An 18,680-nucleotide genomic window follows, 5' to 3' on the forward strand; every position below is an offset into this window, starting at 1 on the left:
TTTCTCCTGACATTTCACAAGATTTTCTTGAGCAATTGAACAAGATTCAATTGGGAAAATGTTCTAAGCGATTCATCAGAGAAGTTCTCCACAGATTTCTTCTTCTTCTTCTTGGCTTTAACGTCCCCACTGGGACAGAGCCGGCTACTCAGAACACTCTGAGTGCTCTTCCACAGTTATTAACTGAGAGCTTTCTTTGCCTAAGTTGCCATTTTCGCATTCGTACAGGGTGTCCGCAAATTATCCGTACAAACTTTGAAGACATGGCTCTATACAATTAAGCATAATAAGTTCAATATTCTTGCATGGTTTTAAACATTGGCTAATTATATTCTTCAGAAGTGAGTTTGACACATGACCGATTTCAAATAATTACACAATCAACCTAAATGTATTGAGGTGTCTTAAAGTGAGCTGTTTTCCAAGCTTTATGACGGAAGAGAAATGTCCATACTGGATTTGAACCGTACAAATGGTAACGCGCCCCAACTAGAGATCGGGGAGTCGTGAGTTCGATTCTCACTGAGAAGACGTGTAACTTTTTCGTAAATCTGCACATCAATTTGTCCATCTAATCCAACTGCAAATTACACTACCCGTCATAAATACGGACTCACTAAAATAAGTATTGCAACACTCAGCTGAATATTGAATCACCCTGAAAAGTTTAGCATCACCTCAAAACAGGTAATTTCACATTGCTATATCTCGAGATCCTTACGACTTACAAAGAAGCGATCTTCAGCAAAGTTGTTCAGGGGATCAAGGACATCCGAAAAGCGAACGGTTCAGTTCGCGATTTTGCCGCTAAGTGGCGCTAGTGAGCATGCAAAATTGAGCATTTCAAACTAGTTCTAGCTTGTGATCCATAAGAGATAGAAAGTTCGGGTCTTCGGCAAAGTTGCTCAGGGGATCAAGGACATCCGGTTTAAAGAGTTGAACAAACAGTTTAAATCGCAATATTGCCGCTAGTGAGCATGTAAAATTGAGCATTTCAAACTAGTACTAGCTTATGATTCACAAGAGATAGAAAGTTCGAGTCTTCAGCAAAGTTGTTCAGGGGATCAAGGACATCCGGAAATCAAATAGTTTAGTTCGCGGTTTTGTCCCTAGGCGGCGTAAAATCTAAAAATGAGCATTTCAAACTAGTTCTAACTTTTGATCCACAAGAGATAGAAAGTTTGAGTCTTCGGCAAAGTTGTTCAGAAGGTCAAGGACATCCGGAAGACAAACAGTTTGGTTTGGCAATAATGAGCATATCAAACAAGTACAACATTAGGTGAATCAGACATGAATCACTTGAATATTAAGTGAACCAAACCTGAAATACTTGAATGTGAAATGAATCAGACATGAACCACTTTAAAATGAGTAAATAAGCTCTGAAGTACTGAGACGTGAATTAAAATAAACCTTAATAATTGAATAACGAGACGAAACAAACCGGAATAATTTTAGTCTGGGTGTATGACACCTGAATCAATTGAATATGAAGTAACTCAAGCACGATTCACTTGAATATGAAAATGAATTTTGATATCAGATGAATATGAATGAACTGATAGATGTGATTCACTTGAATATGAGCTTAACAAAACTGAAACATTTGAAAATGAAGTGCATCGGACCTGAATCATTTGAATATAAAATGAATCAGTACTGCATTCTTCAAAAATGAAGTGTCACATGACATGAATCATTTGGGTTTAAAGCGAATCATATCTGAATAAATTGAACAAAAATTTAATCGGTCTTAAATTACATGTATATGAAGTGAATATTACCCTAAACACTTGACTATGAAGTGAATCAGACATAAATTACATGAAGTGATTCTCACCTGAAACACTTGAATATGAAGTGAATTGGACATGAGTCCCTTGGATATGGAGCTAATCAAATCTGAAACACTTGAATATAAAGTGAATGAGACCTGAATGCCTTAAATTTACTTCAAAAATCAAACATCAATCCCTTGGATATTGAACTAATCAAACCTGAAACACGTTCATAAAGTGATTCAAGCATAAGCTAGAACTAGTTTGAAATGCTTAATATTGCATGCTTTCCAGATGTCCTTGAACCCCTGAGCAACTTTGCCAAAGACTCAAACTTTCTATCTCTTGTGGATCACAAGCTAGAACTAGTTTAAAATGCTCAGCTTTACATGCTCACTTGCGCTACCTAGCGGCAAAATCGCGAACCAAACTGTTCGCTTTCCGGATGTCCTTGATCCCCTGAACAATTTTGCCGAAGACTCGAACTTTCTATCTCATGTGGATCAAAAGCTAGAACTAGTTTGAAATGCTCAATTTTACATGCTCACTATCGCCACCTAGCGGCAAAATCTCGAACTAAACTGATCGTTTTCCGGATGTCTTTGAAGCCCTGAGAAATTTTGCCGAAGACCCGAACTTTCTATCTCTTGTGGATCACAAGCTAGAACTTGTTAAAAATGCTCAATTTTACATGCTCACTAGCGCTACCTAGCGGCAAAATCGCGAACCAAACTGTTCGCTTTCCGGATGTCCTTGATCTCCTGAACAACTTTGCTGGAGATCGCTTCTTTGCAAGTCGTAAGAATCTCGAGATATAGCAATGTGAATTAACCTGTTTTGAGGTGATGCTAAACTTTTTGGGGGTGATTCATTAATCAGATGAGTGTTGCAATACTTATTAGTGAGTCCGTATTTATGACGGGTAGTGTATATGTAATGTTTAGCTTTTCGGTAGTTGTTAAACTTCCACTCGGCTGGTTGGCCGTAAACCACGATTCATAATTAAAAACAAGTATTTATCGAGCAACGGACTCATGTTCCGTAACCGGTCGTTTGAGAACGTCGCGACCCATTGGAAGCCCACACAATAGATACCTCAGCCAGCGCAGTTGCTGGCTAGTGTAGTGTGCTATTCCTATACCTAAAAAACAATGCGCTCTCAGGCTAGGCATTGGATATATATAGAAAGCGTTGTGTTTGGATGGGCATCTAATTCTTCCGAAAGAGGTGCACCTTGCGAAAAAGGACCATGTGATTATTGAGCTGAAATCGAATTCAGGTTAACTTCTGCGTTCATGAGTCTTCTCATGGCGTAGTGGTAACGCGCCCCAACTAGAGATCGGGGAGTCGTGAGTTCGATTCTCACTGAGAAGACGTGTAACTTTGCAAATTATATGTAATGTTTAGCTTTTCGGTAGTTGTTATAGCAAGTATAGTTTTTTTTCTCATAAAACCTTTTATCCTCAAACAATGTGCTTATTTCAAGGGAAATTGCCTACATTTAGGCGTATTAGATAGATTTTCAAAGATTTATTTTGCGATAAAATGTAAATCACTCGAGTTGTAAATTTAGTAGATAGAGAAATTTTTTATTCTTAATATGTCATTTTAATTTCTTGATATGTCATTTTAATTTCTTGATACTAAAACTCTTTTTATGATATGTTAAATATTATTTCTTGAAAAGTCGATTACATAAACTAATAAAGATCAATGGAGTACAATTTACCCCCGGATTACGGTAACACGTCAAAATTTCCGTCCCATTGCCAAAATGACCTGCATTCGGACGCAACCGGCGCCGTTATTGTTTATTATAATGCTAAGATGGTACTTATAGTATAAGTCTTATACATGCTACTGATTCCGAGTAGTGTCTGTTGATTCCCAGTGTAAGTACAGCTTTTCTTGCAATAACGGATTAGCAACTGCGGCGGTCAATCATGCTCATGCTCATTCCCAAAACATTGCTTGGAGATTTCTGAGGACTTGCTGGAGAATTTTGAGGTACTACCAGAAACAATTTTCGGGGTAGGCCCTGGAGTGATCATTGAAAGAATTCCTTGAATGAGCTTAAGGAAGCAATCTAGAGCAATATGGAAAGGATTCCCAGAAGGAATTCCTGGAGAATATATCGAGCTTCCTTCATACAATTTCTTTACGAATTCTTCAATAAATTTCTTGGCGTATTTCGAGATAACTTGGCAGAAGTCTGATTTTTAGTTGAACTAAAAAATCCATCCAAACAATTTAACACGCCGGTGGAAGCCAGGTCTAATTGATTGACCACCTCATATGCGTCTGCCGCCGGTGAGTAACGCTTCCAGATGTTTTGTATCACTCCCCTAGAGAAGCATGCGTAGGAGCAGAGGTAGAGGTCAGACCAATCACTTCCCTGAAAACGACGTACGTCTTCGCAGAGTCCATCACCGTTATTCTCGGGTCCATCTACAACTCAGCATGATCTACCCGCCGGCCGCGCCCCGAAAAAAAAAAGCAATGCTCTTAACCAGAAGCAATTTCTGGATGCATGTTTTCTCTCACCTTTGCTCCTCCGCCCGCCAACACCGACCAAATCAAAACAAACCACCCCCACCGAGGTTCATTCAGTACCGAAAATCCGTTCCGTGGGGAATGACGTGACAACCGGTGAAATACCTGAAAATAGATTGAAGAGAAACACTCCGTTAATGATCCGCTGCTGTCGCTTGGGAGTAAGTACTTTCTTCTCAACCCATAGATTAAGCTGGGGCTAAAGTTCGACCTTAGTAAGATAATCAATATTTCCGTAAACAAAATTTAGTTAAAACAAAATCAATATGTCAGAATACTTTTTTTTATTTTTTTGTAACATTTAACCCTTATATGCCTGAGTGAAAGCAAAACTACTAAAACCCTTACCACTCAGCTTATACATAACAGATTCAAATAATTTTTTGTCAATATAGTGGCCCACATATCTAGTTTCTAGAAGTGGCCGGAGGAACTCGGGGATACTCATGTAGCCGGAGTTATTGCAATGGGTTACTGGGTCAAGTCGGGTAGAAAAAGGCGATATTTTTGGACATGCCAAGTTATCCTTATTTATTTCCGATGGCAATCATTATAATTTGCTTAAATCATTAAGATCTGATATTCAACATTCTAAATGAATGGTTTTCCACCGTATAGAGTGTACCAGATGCGGCCACTCGGACTTAATGCCCTGAAAAACCGGCTCTAGATTTGTTAGGTACTAAACCGTTTAAAATCTCTAAAAGTAAGGTACCGCGGGGCAAGTGGGAACTAAAAAAACGGTAGTTCAATCAAATGGTTCAATAAAATTTTCAAATGTCAATATTTTTCAAATCTAACAGCACAATCACATTTTGGCAACATATTTGCTGGTGTGTGCATGATATCGATCGAATAATTTCGAAATTGTGGAAACCTGGGAGGAAAGTTTTAGAATGAGCCATTTGACGCAGTTACATCGCTAAACGGGGCAAGTGGGACACATTCAGTTTCATGCGTCAATCCACATCAGTAAGTCAACCATTACAATAAAAGGATTGATAAATCATATATTTTTGATTTAGAGTACATTTTTGAGGTACATAAGGGATCAACCATAAAATACGTAACGCTTTAGGAAGAAAACGTTTATTTAATAGTATGTCACCTCGCATTTAATATTAACTGAAAATACCTCAATAAAAGCGTAAAGAGGAATTAAACATGTTCAAAATATATCATTTATAAGTTGTTAATTACAAATTAGCACATAAACCATCAATAATTGCCGAAATTACAAATATGTTTTGTTATTACTTATATGCATAGTAGAAAACCGCTTAATAGGGTGGAATTGTTTTCCGTCACTACTAAATTTGGTAGAAATAACAAATAAAGTTCAAATAAGATAGAAAAATGATCTTTCTCATGATGCATTTCAAATTTCATCTCTGTGTTTGTTCAATTTTAAAGTCGTATTCCAAAGATAGAAAATAAATAAAAAACATATAGAAGAATTACACATTTTTTCTCCCTCTTATGCAATTAAGTAATTTTAGATTTATCTTTTTTGATAAAAATCATTTGTTTGAATGTTTTAGTGCTACTCTCTAGGAAAATGTATAAAACGTCTACGAAAAGTTTTGATTCTGGTTTTTGTTTTGATAGTTCCCACTTACCCCGCGTACAAAGATATTTTGGGGTATGTTAGACCATCGAAAATTTCATATGAAATGAAAACAAAATACTGGTTTATCGTAAGCAGCTTGTAATAATAATTGAAGTTGTAGCTTGCTGATGGAAATTCGATTTATAGCACATATATGTTTTGCGAGTCAATGCAAGACGTGGAACGTGTCGCAAATTATTATGCAAGTTGAAAATGGCGCTAAATTGACAACTGTTACATGAACCCCATGGTAATAAAAATAACAATACGTTTTGTACTTAATACATTCCTTGTCATTGTATTTTCAACTTTCTAGAAGAATACCCCCATGAAAAACTTTTCCTAAGTGAGCTATGACGAAACGTCCCACTTACCCCAGATTCTCACTGGCCCCGGGGTACCTTATAGATCTAATATAATGTGTTCCCATAAGCTTGGCACAGATGTTAAGATACTAATTGTGCACTTTATCATAAATTTGAGGCATCCCGGGGACCCGAAAATGGTCATTTGTAGGATCTATCAACTGCAGTTGACATAATTATTCAATTTAATCGATTATCAGAAGGTTTACGCTGATGCGATTTTCTTAAAACTTCTTGATATAGTGGCCACATTATAGTCGGTTCTGGAAATTATCTGTGACTTGGAATTTGCTTACCTTCAGGGTCACAGACGCACAGAACCCTTGTCACCCGACCTGACCAAGTGGTCCACCGCAATAACTCCGGCCACAAGAACATTCCCGAAATCCCTTGACCACTTTTAGAAACTAGATAAGTGTACGAGTACTGACAACAAATAATTTAAATTCGTTAAGTATACGCTGACCGGTGAGAGTTTTAGTAATTTTTTCTCCACTTAGGCCTATACGGGAAAAAAAATTGGATTGGATTGGATTAAATGGACACGTTTTTTGTTTGAAAAGATTGACAAAATTTTGAAAATAATATGTTTTTTAACCGAAACTTGTCCATAACTTGAAAAATATTCGAGATAGCTCATTGGTGCCTTCAGCAAAAAAGTGCAAAACTGAAAGTTCTGAAAGTGCTTCATACAAAGCATTCATAAAAAATCAACGCTTTAAGATATATTCACCATAAACCGTATTTTATATCATTATTTTATATCATTAAGAAAGCGAAAAAAGAGATATTTGCTGGAACAACCGGAATAACTGTATGTAAACTCACTTAAAATTGAATATATATGTAATAAAATAAGATCGATCACAATAAGCGAAATCTAAGAAGTTAAGGAAATTTAGTTGCTGAAGCAGTTTTAACAGTGATCCATGGAACATTAATCCATAAACGAAGTCTTGTTATTTCACGCGACATATTGTTTGTCCAGCTAATCTATGCCGTGGTCGGTTTTAAATTGCTACCTAAATGATAACAAAACGTATACTTTGAAGAATTCCTTCAAATTACCAAAACCTTACTTCCCGTGATATCCTCCCATAGAAATAAAGAAGTATCTGCAATTATTCTATCTGGGCATCCAACTTATCCCATTCAATTCAATCAAATCCAATAAATCTGCCACAACGAATAAGTCAGGGCGGCATTCGCCTGTTGAAGAATGCATGAATCTTGAACAAGAGCCAGATATAAATCCCAAATATCTGTCTAAGGTAACGAACCAGAAGGTGGGCCTTGATCACTTGAAAACTGTTTCAGCAAATAATTTTCCTTTTTTCAACTCCTTAGCTTCCGCTTACTATGATCGATATCAATACATGTGTATTCAATTTTAAATGACTTAACATACAGTTATTTCGATTGTTCCAGCAAATATCTCTTTTTTCGCTTTCTTTACCATATAAAATTCGGTTTATGGTGAATATATCTTAAAGCGTTGATTTTTTATGAATGCTTTGTATGAAGCACTTTCAGAACTTTCAGTTTTGCACATTTTTGCTGAAGGCACCAAAGAGCTATCTCGAATATTTTTCAAGTTATGGACAATTTTCGGTTAAAAAACATATTATTTTCAAAATTTTGTCAATCTTTTCAAACAAAAAACGTCCTCACAGTTTTTTCACCATAAACAGAGAAAGAGATTATCTTTCTAATGCCGACAAAATATTGAAAATCTGTTTGCGCCTTTCGGAGATATCGGCATTTGAAAACAACCATATTTTCGAAGAAAATTTCTTATAACTCTGTAAGTTACAGACTGTAACCATAAGAGATGGAACAGTAATTTCTTCGGCAAAAAGTTGCGCAATAAAAAGTTCTAAAAGTGCTCGGAATAAAGTTTTTGCGAGAAATTATCGTATGAAAAGTTATCAAGAAAAAACTTTTTTGTTAAAAAAAATCATAACTCGCGAACCATAAGTGATAGAAATTTGGGTTCTTCGGCAAAGTTGCTCCAAATCGATTGTTCTAAAACATTGTAGATCATTGTGTAGTCCTAAATGCGTCAGCAAAAAAGTTTTTGTGCTGATCTCGTAAACCATGTGGGCCACCCTAATTTCACATCTCTGAAAAAAAATGTCTGAATAATTTTGAGAAACTTTGCCGAAGACACCATATATCTAATATTGACTGTTTAGGCGCAATCATTTTTGTCTTCCTAGATATGGCTTTGGAACCAATGTTCAATGCCTTTTACGGCGAGATCATAAGTTATGCGAGATATGTTTTGATTGAGCTACAAATCTATAACAGAACTTTTGTCCCACTCGAATTTTTGCTCCACTCTACTCTACAATCCCCAAATATTTTGAAAGCAGGACGCTTCTCATCTGGTGCCTGTTTTTGGTTCGGGCCATGGAAAACTCCCTTCCTCACATCCTGCTTGGCCAAATAGGCGAAGGTCGAGTAGTCATCATCACCATACGGCACGGATCACGAACCGGCAACGCGTGTTTGTCACTAAGTCCATCCTATAATACGCTTCTTCCCGAAGATCGGAACCAACTGGTCCGCCGCTAATGAGATCGCTTGCTGGATCGCGTCATGGCTTTTCAGTGTACGCCTTTTGCTTTTCTTTCCTTGGCAAGAGGAATTCTCAGCGAGCGGCGGGAAAGAGCTCTCAATTAGGGAATTGATGGGTTCCAGATCCGGTTTGGTGGACGGGCCAACGGCTAGCGCGAGTTTTGAACTACTTTGTGGTAGATTGAACGGTCGGATTTTTTCAATAAATTCTATATATTGACAAATCAATATGTTATGGTTGATTCTACCCAATTACCCCAAACTCCATTAAACAACATGTTGTCACCCCGAAATTCATATTCCGTAACGGCCTTCCAGCATGAACTGGCGTAGATGCAGGGGTTTATCCGGTCTATTACAGTTTAGTTTAAAATGCATCTTTTTATAAGTGAGGCTTCCAGCCACAGGCTGGTTTGACTCCAATCAAATGCATCATTAATTTCTACACCTTCCCCCCATTGGTCTGCATTCTGACTTCTAAAAAGCTGACGTGACCTATTATGATATACATTGGTTTAATATTTTGCAGCATTTTTTATTCCTACTTGAATGTAGTTATAACTACTAAGTATCGCGATTGCATAGTCTGAACACACGATTTTAGTTTTGGAAATCACAGAAAAAATAACACCTACATTTCTGTACCGATTTTCGTAGACAAAAGCTTATAAACCTGGTCAATTTTGTTAACAAACAATCCCATATTTTAACGTCAAATTATACTCGATCGAAACCCTACCTAATTTTCCATTCCCAGCTCAATTCCAAGCGTTCTTTTCAATCACACCCCCACGCACTTATTCATTGAGAGAAAAAGGCCTCTTCCATCCACAATACCACTGTGCACCTCCTTCCGGCCCAGACTCGAGTCGAGTTAATTGAAATTTTAAATTAAAACTTATCAATTCCAATAAATTGTACAGCCCAACAGCGTGCCTCGCGCCTAAGCAGACATAAATTGCAACTGTCTTGGGACACATTTGGCTGCCTGGCAGTCTCCTCGGTGTGGCGGCAGCCGTGGAAAATTGGTTCAATTTAAATAGAGAGAAGCGAGCAGAAACGGAAGTTCCCGATGTGGCGACACATTGTGGAGTTCCGATACCAATATACACAGCTTTTCTCACGGTTTGATCCACGTCGTCATCGGACACCGGCTGCTACCAAAGGAATGGAACTCAAAAGTACCTCTTCGGGAAATCGGGACCGGATGATGACGCCAATGCAAAGTGATTCGATCAGGAATAAATGATGACCAAAACCTCTCGTTCAAGTGATAAGTTTTAATGTATTATTACTTTACTAATACATGTTATATATTTTCCACCATATTTATGATTTATGGACTTTGTTTTTTTAATTTATTACTTTTGACTTTTGATTACACTGCTAACGGGTCCGCCACACTCTCTTTTGGCCCTTCATACAACGGTATTATGAATTTAAACTTGTCATGCCGTTCATTGTGCTGAAAAGATATGGCCAAAAAACTGTTACTAGGTCCGAATTGGACCATGTTCCCCTATATTATTTTTTCATTAATTGGTTTTGTATGGATTTATTAAAAAATCGTATTTCACTCAGGGCCTCAGGCATAATTAATGTATCAACGAGTAACTTCTCTGAAGATACCATTACGGTTGGATCATTCTATAGTTAGTGAAATGTAGACCGTAAAAATAAACTTTCTTGAAAAATCAAACCTAAAACCTTGGTCAAATGAAACCTTAGTCCACTCAGAGTTTGGGATTCAAATCACAAAAGTGAAAAGGAAGTTTAGAAAACACTACCGTTCGGAGCAAACCACAATGATTTTCGAGGTTTGGGCTGTCTTCGAACCACTGTGGCAACGATGGCGATTGCTGCTGCTGCTACTGGGGTTTGCTAAAATAAATAAAAACTCAAACTAATGCTGAACACTTGCTGCCAACTTGCCGGTAGCCCAGTGGAACCGAACCCAATAGACTGACTGTTGTTGCCGGGCAGCCATTTGTGACGGAGCAGCGAAAATGCCTGGGTTTGATTTGGTTTGCAGAGGGGTCGAACAAGTCCTTGCACAAGGTTTTTTGCTCAAAAATAAAAGCTATCCCATTTACCTATAAATTGCATGCGCTGTATTCAGTTGGTGATAATTTTTATATTTTATTATTTTCGGACTCTTGAAGCTTTAGTTTGAGATCTGTCAAGGTACTGCACTTCGACGTTTTTTACGACCGCTATAGGATGGCGGAGCCAAATGTTTGACGAACTGATTGTACTGTCTCTGTAGGGATGTTGCACGAACAACGACGTCAGAATGTCAAATTGAAGGTTGTCTAGCAATTGTGCGCTCTTGAGTTGTTTCATGTCTTCCTAGCGATTTCCCACAATCTTCAAGCTATTTCTTTAGCAAATCCACCAATAGGAATTCCTTCAGGGAGTGTACCAGGAATTCCCACAAGGAATCTATCAGAAATTTTACCTGACATTGCTCCAGGTAAAGCTGCAGGATTTTCTTTGGGAGTTCTACCAAAATTCCGTCATGGGTTTCATCGCTAATTCCTTCATGATTCCACTAGGTGTTCCTCCATAAATTTGATTAATATTTTGTCTAACGATTAATCACGGAATTCCTGTAGAAGTTCTTCCGAAAGTTCACCTGGAATTCTTTATTGGTTTCCACCAGGAGATTTTCAAGGGATTCTATCAGTAGTTCTTCTAGGGATTCCATAAGTAGAACTTGAAAAAAATCCATCAGAAGTTATTGTGAGGATTCCACTAAGAACTCCATCAAAATTTTATGCAAAAAATCCATCAGGAATTCCTCCAGGGATTCCAACAGTCGTTCCTCTAGGGATCAGGTGTGTGTTATTCTAGTGAAATAAATACGAGCTCGTCCAGGAATTTCATCAGGAGTATTTCTTAACGCTCAATCATGAATTCTGCGGAGGATTCCATCAGGAGTTCCTCTAGCAATTTCATCAGAAGTTTTTTCTGGAATTCCATCAGGAGTTTCTCCGATTAGGTCATCTGATCTGGAGTAGGGATGTGCACTATGAGGATCGCTTTCAGCGATATATCGGATTTGACATTTTTGAAAACGAACCGATGTTCGATACTTTTCAAAAGAGATGTTTAAAAGCAAAACCGACAACAACATCTTCACCCCATATTTGACACCAACTGTTGCATTATTGAATCTATTACTTGAATTTTATGTGATACTTTGCCATACCTAACGGATATCTAAAATTTTATTGAATCATTTTCATTTACGTAATATAATAAAAACATGTTGTTCTGATTATCGGACTTGTAATCGGACCAATAAAAAATTCATCAATATCGGAAAAAAATGGGTAGAGAGTTAAAGGATATCGTATCGATAAATTTGATTCGATAATGTCGATATTTGCACAGCTTATATATGGAGTTGCTTCTAGAATATCTTTAGGAATTCCTCAAAAGATTCCATCAGGATTTCCTTCAGGCATTTCATCTGAAGTTCCTCCAGAGATTCCACCTGGAATTTCTCCAAAATTCTATCAGGAGCTCCTCCAGAGATTATATCAGGAGTTCCATCAGGATCCCTTATAGGGAGATCATAAGAAATTTCTCCAGAGATTTCACCAGGAGTTCCTATAGGGATTCTATCAGAAGTTTTTCAAAAGATTTCATCAAGAGTTCCACCAACGATCCATCTGGCGTTCCATCAAGAATTTCTTCAAGAACTTTTACAAGGATATCTGAGTTCTTCTGGGGATTTCATCAGGAATTCCTACAGGGATTCTTCCTGGGATTTCTCTAAAAATTTCATTAGGATCTTCTTCAGGGATTGCACCTGGATTCCATCAGGAGTTCCTCTGGCAATTCCATCAGAAGTTTCTCAAGGTATTCCATCAAGAGTTATTTCAGAGATTACACCTGGAATTCCTCTTGGGATTCCATCAGGAGTTCTTCAAAGGATTTAATAAGGAGTTTATTCAATTATTTCATCTGGAGTTCCTTCAAGAATATCTTTAGAAATTCCTCCAAAGATTCCATCAGAAGTTCCTCCAGAGATTCCACCTGGAATTTTTCCAAAATTCTATCAGGAGCTCCTCCAGAGATTATATCAGGAGTTCCTCGAGGAATTCCATCAGGATCCCTTGTAGCGATATAATGATATAATAAGGAATTCCATTAGGCATTCTATCAAGAGTTCCATCAGGAATCTTATCAGGAATTCCTTCAGGGATTCCATCAGGTGTTCTTCAAGGGATTACATCAGGAGTTCCTTCAATAATTTCATCTGGAGTTCCGTTAAGAATATCTTTAGGAACTCCTACAAGAATTCCATCAAATGATTCTATTAGGAGTACCTTTAGGGCTTCCATCTAAGTTCTTCTGGGGATTTCATCAGGAGTTCCTACAAGGATTCTTTCTGGGATACCTCTAGAGATTTCATCAGGAGCTTCTTCAAGGGTTGCACCTGGTTTTTATCAGGAGTTCCTCTAGCAATTTCATCAGAAGTTTCTCTAGGTATTCCATCAGGAGTTATTTCAAAGACTCCACCTGGAACTCGTCCAGGGTTTCCATTAGGTGTTAACGGATTCCATCAGGAGTTCTTCAAGGGATTTCATCAGGAGTGCCTCCAATAATTTCATCTGGAGTTCCGTCAAGCATATCTTTAGAAACTCCTACAAGAATTCCATCAGAAGTTTCTCTAGGGATTCTATCAGGAGTACCTTAAGGGCTTCCATCTGAGTGCTTCTGGAAATTTCATCAGGAGTTCCTCCAGGGATTCCATCAAAAAATCTTTCAGATATTCCACCTGGAATCCCTCTAAAGATTCTATTAAGAATTCCTCCAGAAATTATATCAGGAATTCCTCTAGGAATACTATCAATATTTGTTCTAGGAATATCATAAAGAGTTCATTTAGGGATTCTATCAGGAGTTCTTTCAGGTATCTTATCAAGAATTCCTCCAGGGATTTCATCAGGAATTCCCAAAAGGATTCCATCAGGAATTCCTTCAAGAATATCTTTAGAAATACCTCCAAAGATTCCATCAGGAGCTGCTTCAGGGATTCCATCAGGAGTTCCTCTAGACTAGAGATTACATCAGAAATTTCTTCAGAGATTCCATCTGGAACTCCTTCAGGGATTACATCAGCAGTTCTTCTAGGTAGTTTTTCTGTTGATTACATCAGGAGTTCCTTCAGAGATTTCATTAGCATATTATTTAGATATTCCACCTGGAATTCCTCGCGGAATTCTATCAAAAGTTTCTGTAGGGATTCCATCAGGAGTTCCAAAAGGATTCTTTAGGAGTTCCTATAGGGATTCAATAAGAAACTCCTACAGGGATAACAACAGAAGTTCTTCTAGGGATTACATCAATAGTACCTCCAGGGATTCCATCAGGAGATATTTCAGAGATTCCACCTGGAATTCCTACAGGGGTTCTTTCAGAAGTTTCTCTAGGGATTCCATCAGGAGTTCCTTTATCGATTGCACCTAGATTTCCTCTAGAGATTATATCAGGGGTTCCTCAAGGAATTCCATCAGGATTTCTTCTTGGAATTTTACGAGGAGTTCCAGTTCAGGAATCTTTCCAGGGATTTCATCAGGAGTTCCTTCAGAGATTACATTAGAGTTCCTCCAGCGATTACATCAGAAGTTCTTCTAGGGTTTACAGCAAAAAATCCTCCATGATTTCCATTAGGAATTCCTTCTGAGTTTCAACCTGGAATTTCTAGAGGAATTCTATGAAAAGTTTCTCTAATGATTGCATCAGGAGTTTCTCCAGGGATTACATCAAAAGTTCTGTCAATGATTCCATCAGAAGTTTCTTTAGGGATTTTATTGGGAGTTTCTGCAAAGATTCCATCAGTAGTTTTTCCATGGATTCTATTTGAAATACTTCTAAGATTTCCTCCTGGAATTCGATCATGAACACCTTCTGGGATTCCATCAGATGTTCTGTCAGGGGTTCCATCTGGAATTTTTTTAAAGGTTCCTCCTGGCATTCCTCCAGGGTTGTTTTGGGTTCCATCAAGCTATCTTCAGGATCAGGATTCCCCCTGGAATTTATCAGAATTTTCTTCCAGGGGTTTCACTGGGGGATTTTTCAAGAGATTCCTCCAGAAGCTCTTCAAGGGAGTCCTCCTGGAATTCCTCGAGGGATTTCTTTCGCAATAATTCAAGGGATGGCCCAAGTAACCACTAGCCCGCTAATTTGCCTTTTTGGCCTTATAGGGCTATTATACGGCTAATATAGTGCATGTCAGCTGGCGAATTAGCATGCTAATTGGTTACTTGGGGGCTCCCGAAACTCCTCAAGAATTTAATCTTTAAGGAATTCCTCCCAAAATATCACCAAGGATTCTCTAGAGATATCAGGATTTCCTCCAAGGACTTAAACATAAATTAATTATAAGGATTTCATCACCGGAATTACTCAAGAGATTACTGCTGAAACTTCTTAAAGAATTTCTCACGGAATTTATCAAGAGATTCCTGCCGGAATTCCTTAGGGAATCAATCCCGAAAATTCTCAAGGGATTCATCCCAATTTTTTCAAGAGTTATTTCTTACGGAAAATTTCCAGGGATCTTGAGGGTTTTCAGGATTTTAGCAGAAATTTCCTATAAGGATTACAGTGATTTGGGAATTCACCAGTCTATCATCCAGTAAGTCTATCAGGAGTTCCTTCTGGGATACAAAACAGGAATACCTTCAGGGATCCCTGAGGGAGTTCATAAAGAATTCGCTAAGGTAATTCCTGGATGATACCTTGGAAAAATTACTTCAAGAAATACTGAACAAAATTATGAATAAATTCCTTTAGGGATCCTCTGAGAAATTTCTGGCAGATTCTAGAAGTGATTCCTCCAGAAATCCTAGGACGAATGTCTCGTAGGATCCCTTCAGAGGTACAAGGAAGAATTTTGAAAGGATTCACTGGTGGAATTTATTTAAGAATTTATTGAAGAATACAGAAGAATAATCTGGGTAAACATCTCAAAAAATTGCAAGGGAAACCTCTAAAGGACTTCCTGAGGATATCCTGGGTAGGAAGTTTTGATGAATTCTTTTCCAATATTTTTCAGTAGAATTCCTGGAGGAATTCCTTGTTGAATCCTTGGAGAAATTCTGGGTAGAATCATTGTAAGAGTTCCTGGAGTAAATCTTTGCATGTATTTCTGTAGAAATTTCTGAAAAAAATTCTAGAGCAAATTGGTGAAGGATTTTCTGGAGGAATCTTTGGAGGAATGACTAGGGAAATCACTAGAAGAATCAATGGAAGATTTTTGATACAAGCGATTACTGGTAGACATACGTGATAGAATTTTGTTTATGGAAATCTTGTATTAATATCTTGGAAGGCATTTCTTGAGCAATCTTTTTGAGAACTTCTATAGGGATTCTTGGTGTAATGGCAGGAAATAAAAACCGGAAAAATTTTTAGGAATTCCTGAAGTTTTACTGGAGGAATTCTCAAACAAATCTTTGGAGTATTTGTTGGTGGAATTCTTGCATTGAATGAATCACTGAAGAAATCCCTCTGAAAGTTATTGTATAAATTCTTGAAGAATTATGTAGAAATTCAATAAAAAAAATTGCTGGTGGAAGTTCTGAAGCAACTCCTCGTGGAATTTAATGAGGAATCCTTGGAGGAAGCCCTGAAAAAAGTCCAGGTAAAATTCTTGGAGAAATTTTTGATGATGATTTTTTTGAAGAATCTCTTGAGAAGTATGTATCTGAAAGAATTCGTGGTGTAATTCCTGGGTAATACGTGTTGGAATCTTTGGAACCAACTAAGGGACACTCTTGATGCAAAACGACCCACGGGGCTATTTTAGGCAAATGGCGAAGAGATTTGGTACAATTTTTCATCAAGGACCGATAGCAGGCAACCCCAAAATACGATTTGACTAGAAAAATTTCACGGAGCATCTATAGTCATAGAAACCCAAAAAGTCGTTTTGACCCAGGGGTGCATATTACCTCAGATGCCGCTACTAGAGGAATTCCTGTAGGAATCTTTGAAGAAATTTTTATAGCAATCTCTGGAGGAATTCTTAGAGGCTAAAGAAATTATTTTTTTTGTGGATTGATCTTTGAAGGTTTCGATGTAGGAAATCTTGAATAATTTGTAAAGGAACCTTTGAAGGAACCTCTGGTTGAATCTGTGGATAATTTTCTAGGGAAATTATCGATAAAATTCCTGGTAGATTCCCAGGAAGAGTTTTTGTTGTACCCATAAAACCAAAGATTCTTAGGAAAACTTTAAAGTAGAATATTTATATGAAACCACTAAAAGATTTTGGATAGAATGTTTGACTATCAATAATTGCTCAGAATAATCTCCGACAGAGAAGCCTCATAATTTTAGAATTTTACTTCGTAAGAATTATATTTGGAATTCCCCATCCAAATATATTTTTTTCGGTGCTTGAATTTGATGCTATACCTTGCTACGATTATTATCCAAAAATCGTAGAGACATTATCCCCACAGCCACAAAATGCGAAAAAAAATTACAATCACATATCCACTAGATTTGCCGAGATTCAAAACAAGCGAAGAAATACAGTGTTGCTGTAATGAATTTTGACAATCGGCCAAACGGTTGCATCAACATAAATCGATTTGACTAACTTGGGGGCGGAGTCAATGTTGGTCAAACCGTCTGAGCGTCCATGGGCTGCATTATATGGAACCACTGAATTTTGAAGATAACGTCAAAATTGAAATAAATATTGCATGCCGTACAATTTAACATTATTAGCAAGAAATCTAATTTCACAGGAAGATAGCAAAATCGAATATTTAACTAGGTAGGAACCAGTGCTATTCAATTCTGCTTGTTGGGCTCAGCATTATTTGGTAGCTGGTAACACTGCTTGATAATGTAGTAGAATGCATTGAGGCACACCAAAGCATGCCACTGACAATATTTGAAAGAATTTAGAAATTTTGTTGTTGATTCGCAGGTATGCTCTAAGCCGAAAGTCGAAAGCAGAGTTGATTTAAATAAGTTAGACGTCAATGTCAAAATTGCCACAGCAGCGAATTGTCATTTACATACAAATCTACGTCCCAATTTAGCAGGAGACCTGTCAAAATCAGAACATAAAGTCACTCTTGTTTGTATGCACTCTAGTTGAGAGGACAACGCGTAGGAAATGATTTGCATTGCGGAAAATTAACTCTTTTTTGAAAACAGATTATTGACCTATTGTCCTTTCGGTCTTTTGTCTTTCGACCTTTTGTCGTAATTTCACGAGATTAGTGTTGTTAGCTAAATCCCATAAGTTTTTTTTCGTACTCCATACGATTTTGATGAGTTGTTGTAATCCTTAACATTATTACTCTGCTTGCTAACTTATCGTGCTTACAATTGATTGAGTTTTATTTAAATCTAGTATAACAGTGTTGCCATATAAGGTAAAATTAGGATGAAGTGTATATGAAATAATCTAATACGTGATCCATAAAGTTTTTGGTACCAACTGTAAATCAGTTCAATTGCTTTCCAGTACCGCGTGCACCTTGTCATCCTGATGGAAATTTCGCAGGAAAATGTTTTCCACTTCAGTACTAAATGCTCCGGGATGCCTGGGGCTCTCGCCGGCAGCTGTCGTCTAGAGTTTAGATTGAAAAGAAAATATTTGGACCAATCGCGCTGATGTATTACCAGTTGGAAAACAAATTTATGCCGCAGAGAAAGAGCGGGAGCTGTGAGTGACCTCGCAAAAATGATCAAATTGCTTTCGCTTCTCCCCGGGGCTAATGGCTTAGCTAGTGGCACCGGGGAATGCGAGTTGGA

General features: G+C 37.6%; 1 protein-coding gene and 1 non-coding gene across 4 annotated transcripts in view; one reads left to right on the forward strand and one right to left on the reverse strand.

Moving 5' to 3' along the window:
* Positions 1-18,680, reverse strand: part of LOC5563881 (protein CBFA2T2) — a 377,408-nt gene that overhangs the window by 281,840 nt on the left and 76,888 nt on the right. The gene's annotated exons all lie outside the window — the stretch shown is intronic.
* Positions 3,080-3,152, forward strand: Trnas-aga. Its single transcript has one exon. It is a non-coding gene; the product is annotated as a tRNA-Ser (tRNA).

Source organism: Aedes aegypti, chromosome 3 (genome assembly GCF_002204515.2).
Source record: "Aedes aegypti strain LVP_AGWG chromosome 3, AaegL5.0 Primary Assembly, whole genome shotgun sequence".
In the NCBI taxonomy this organism is placed as follows: Eukaryota; Metazoa; Arthropoda; class Insecta; order Diptera; family Culicidae; genus Aedes; species Aedes aegypti.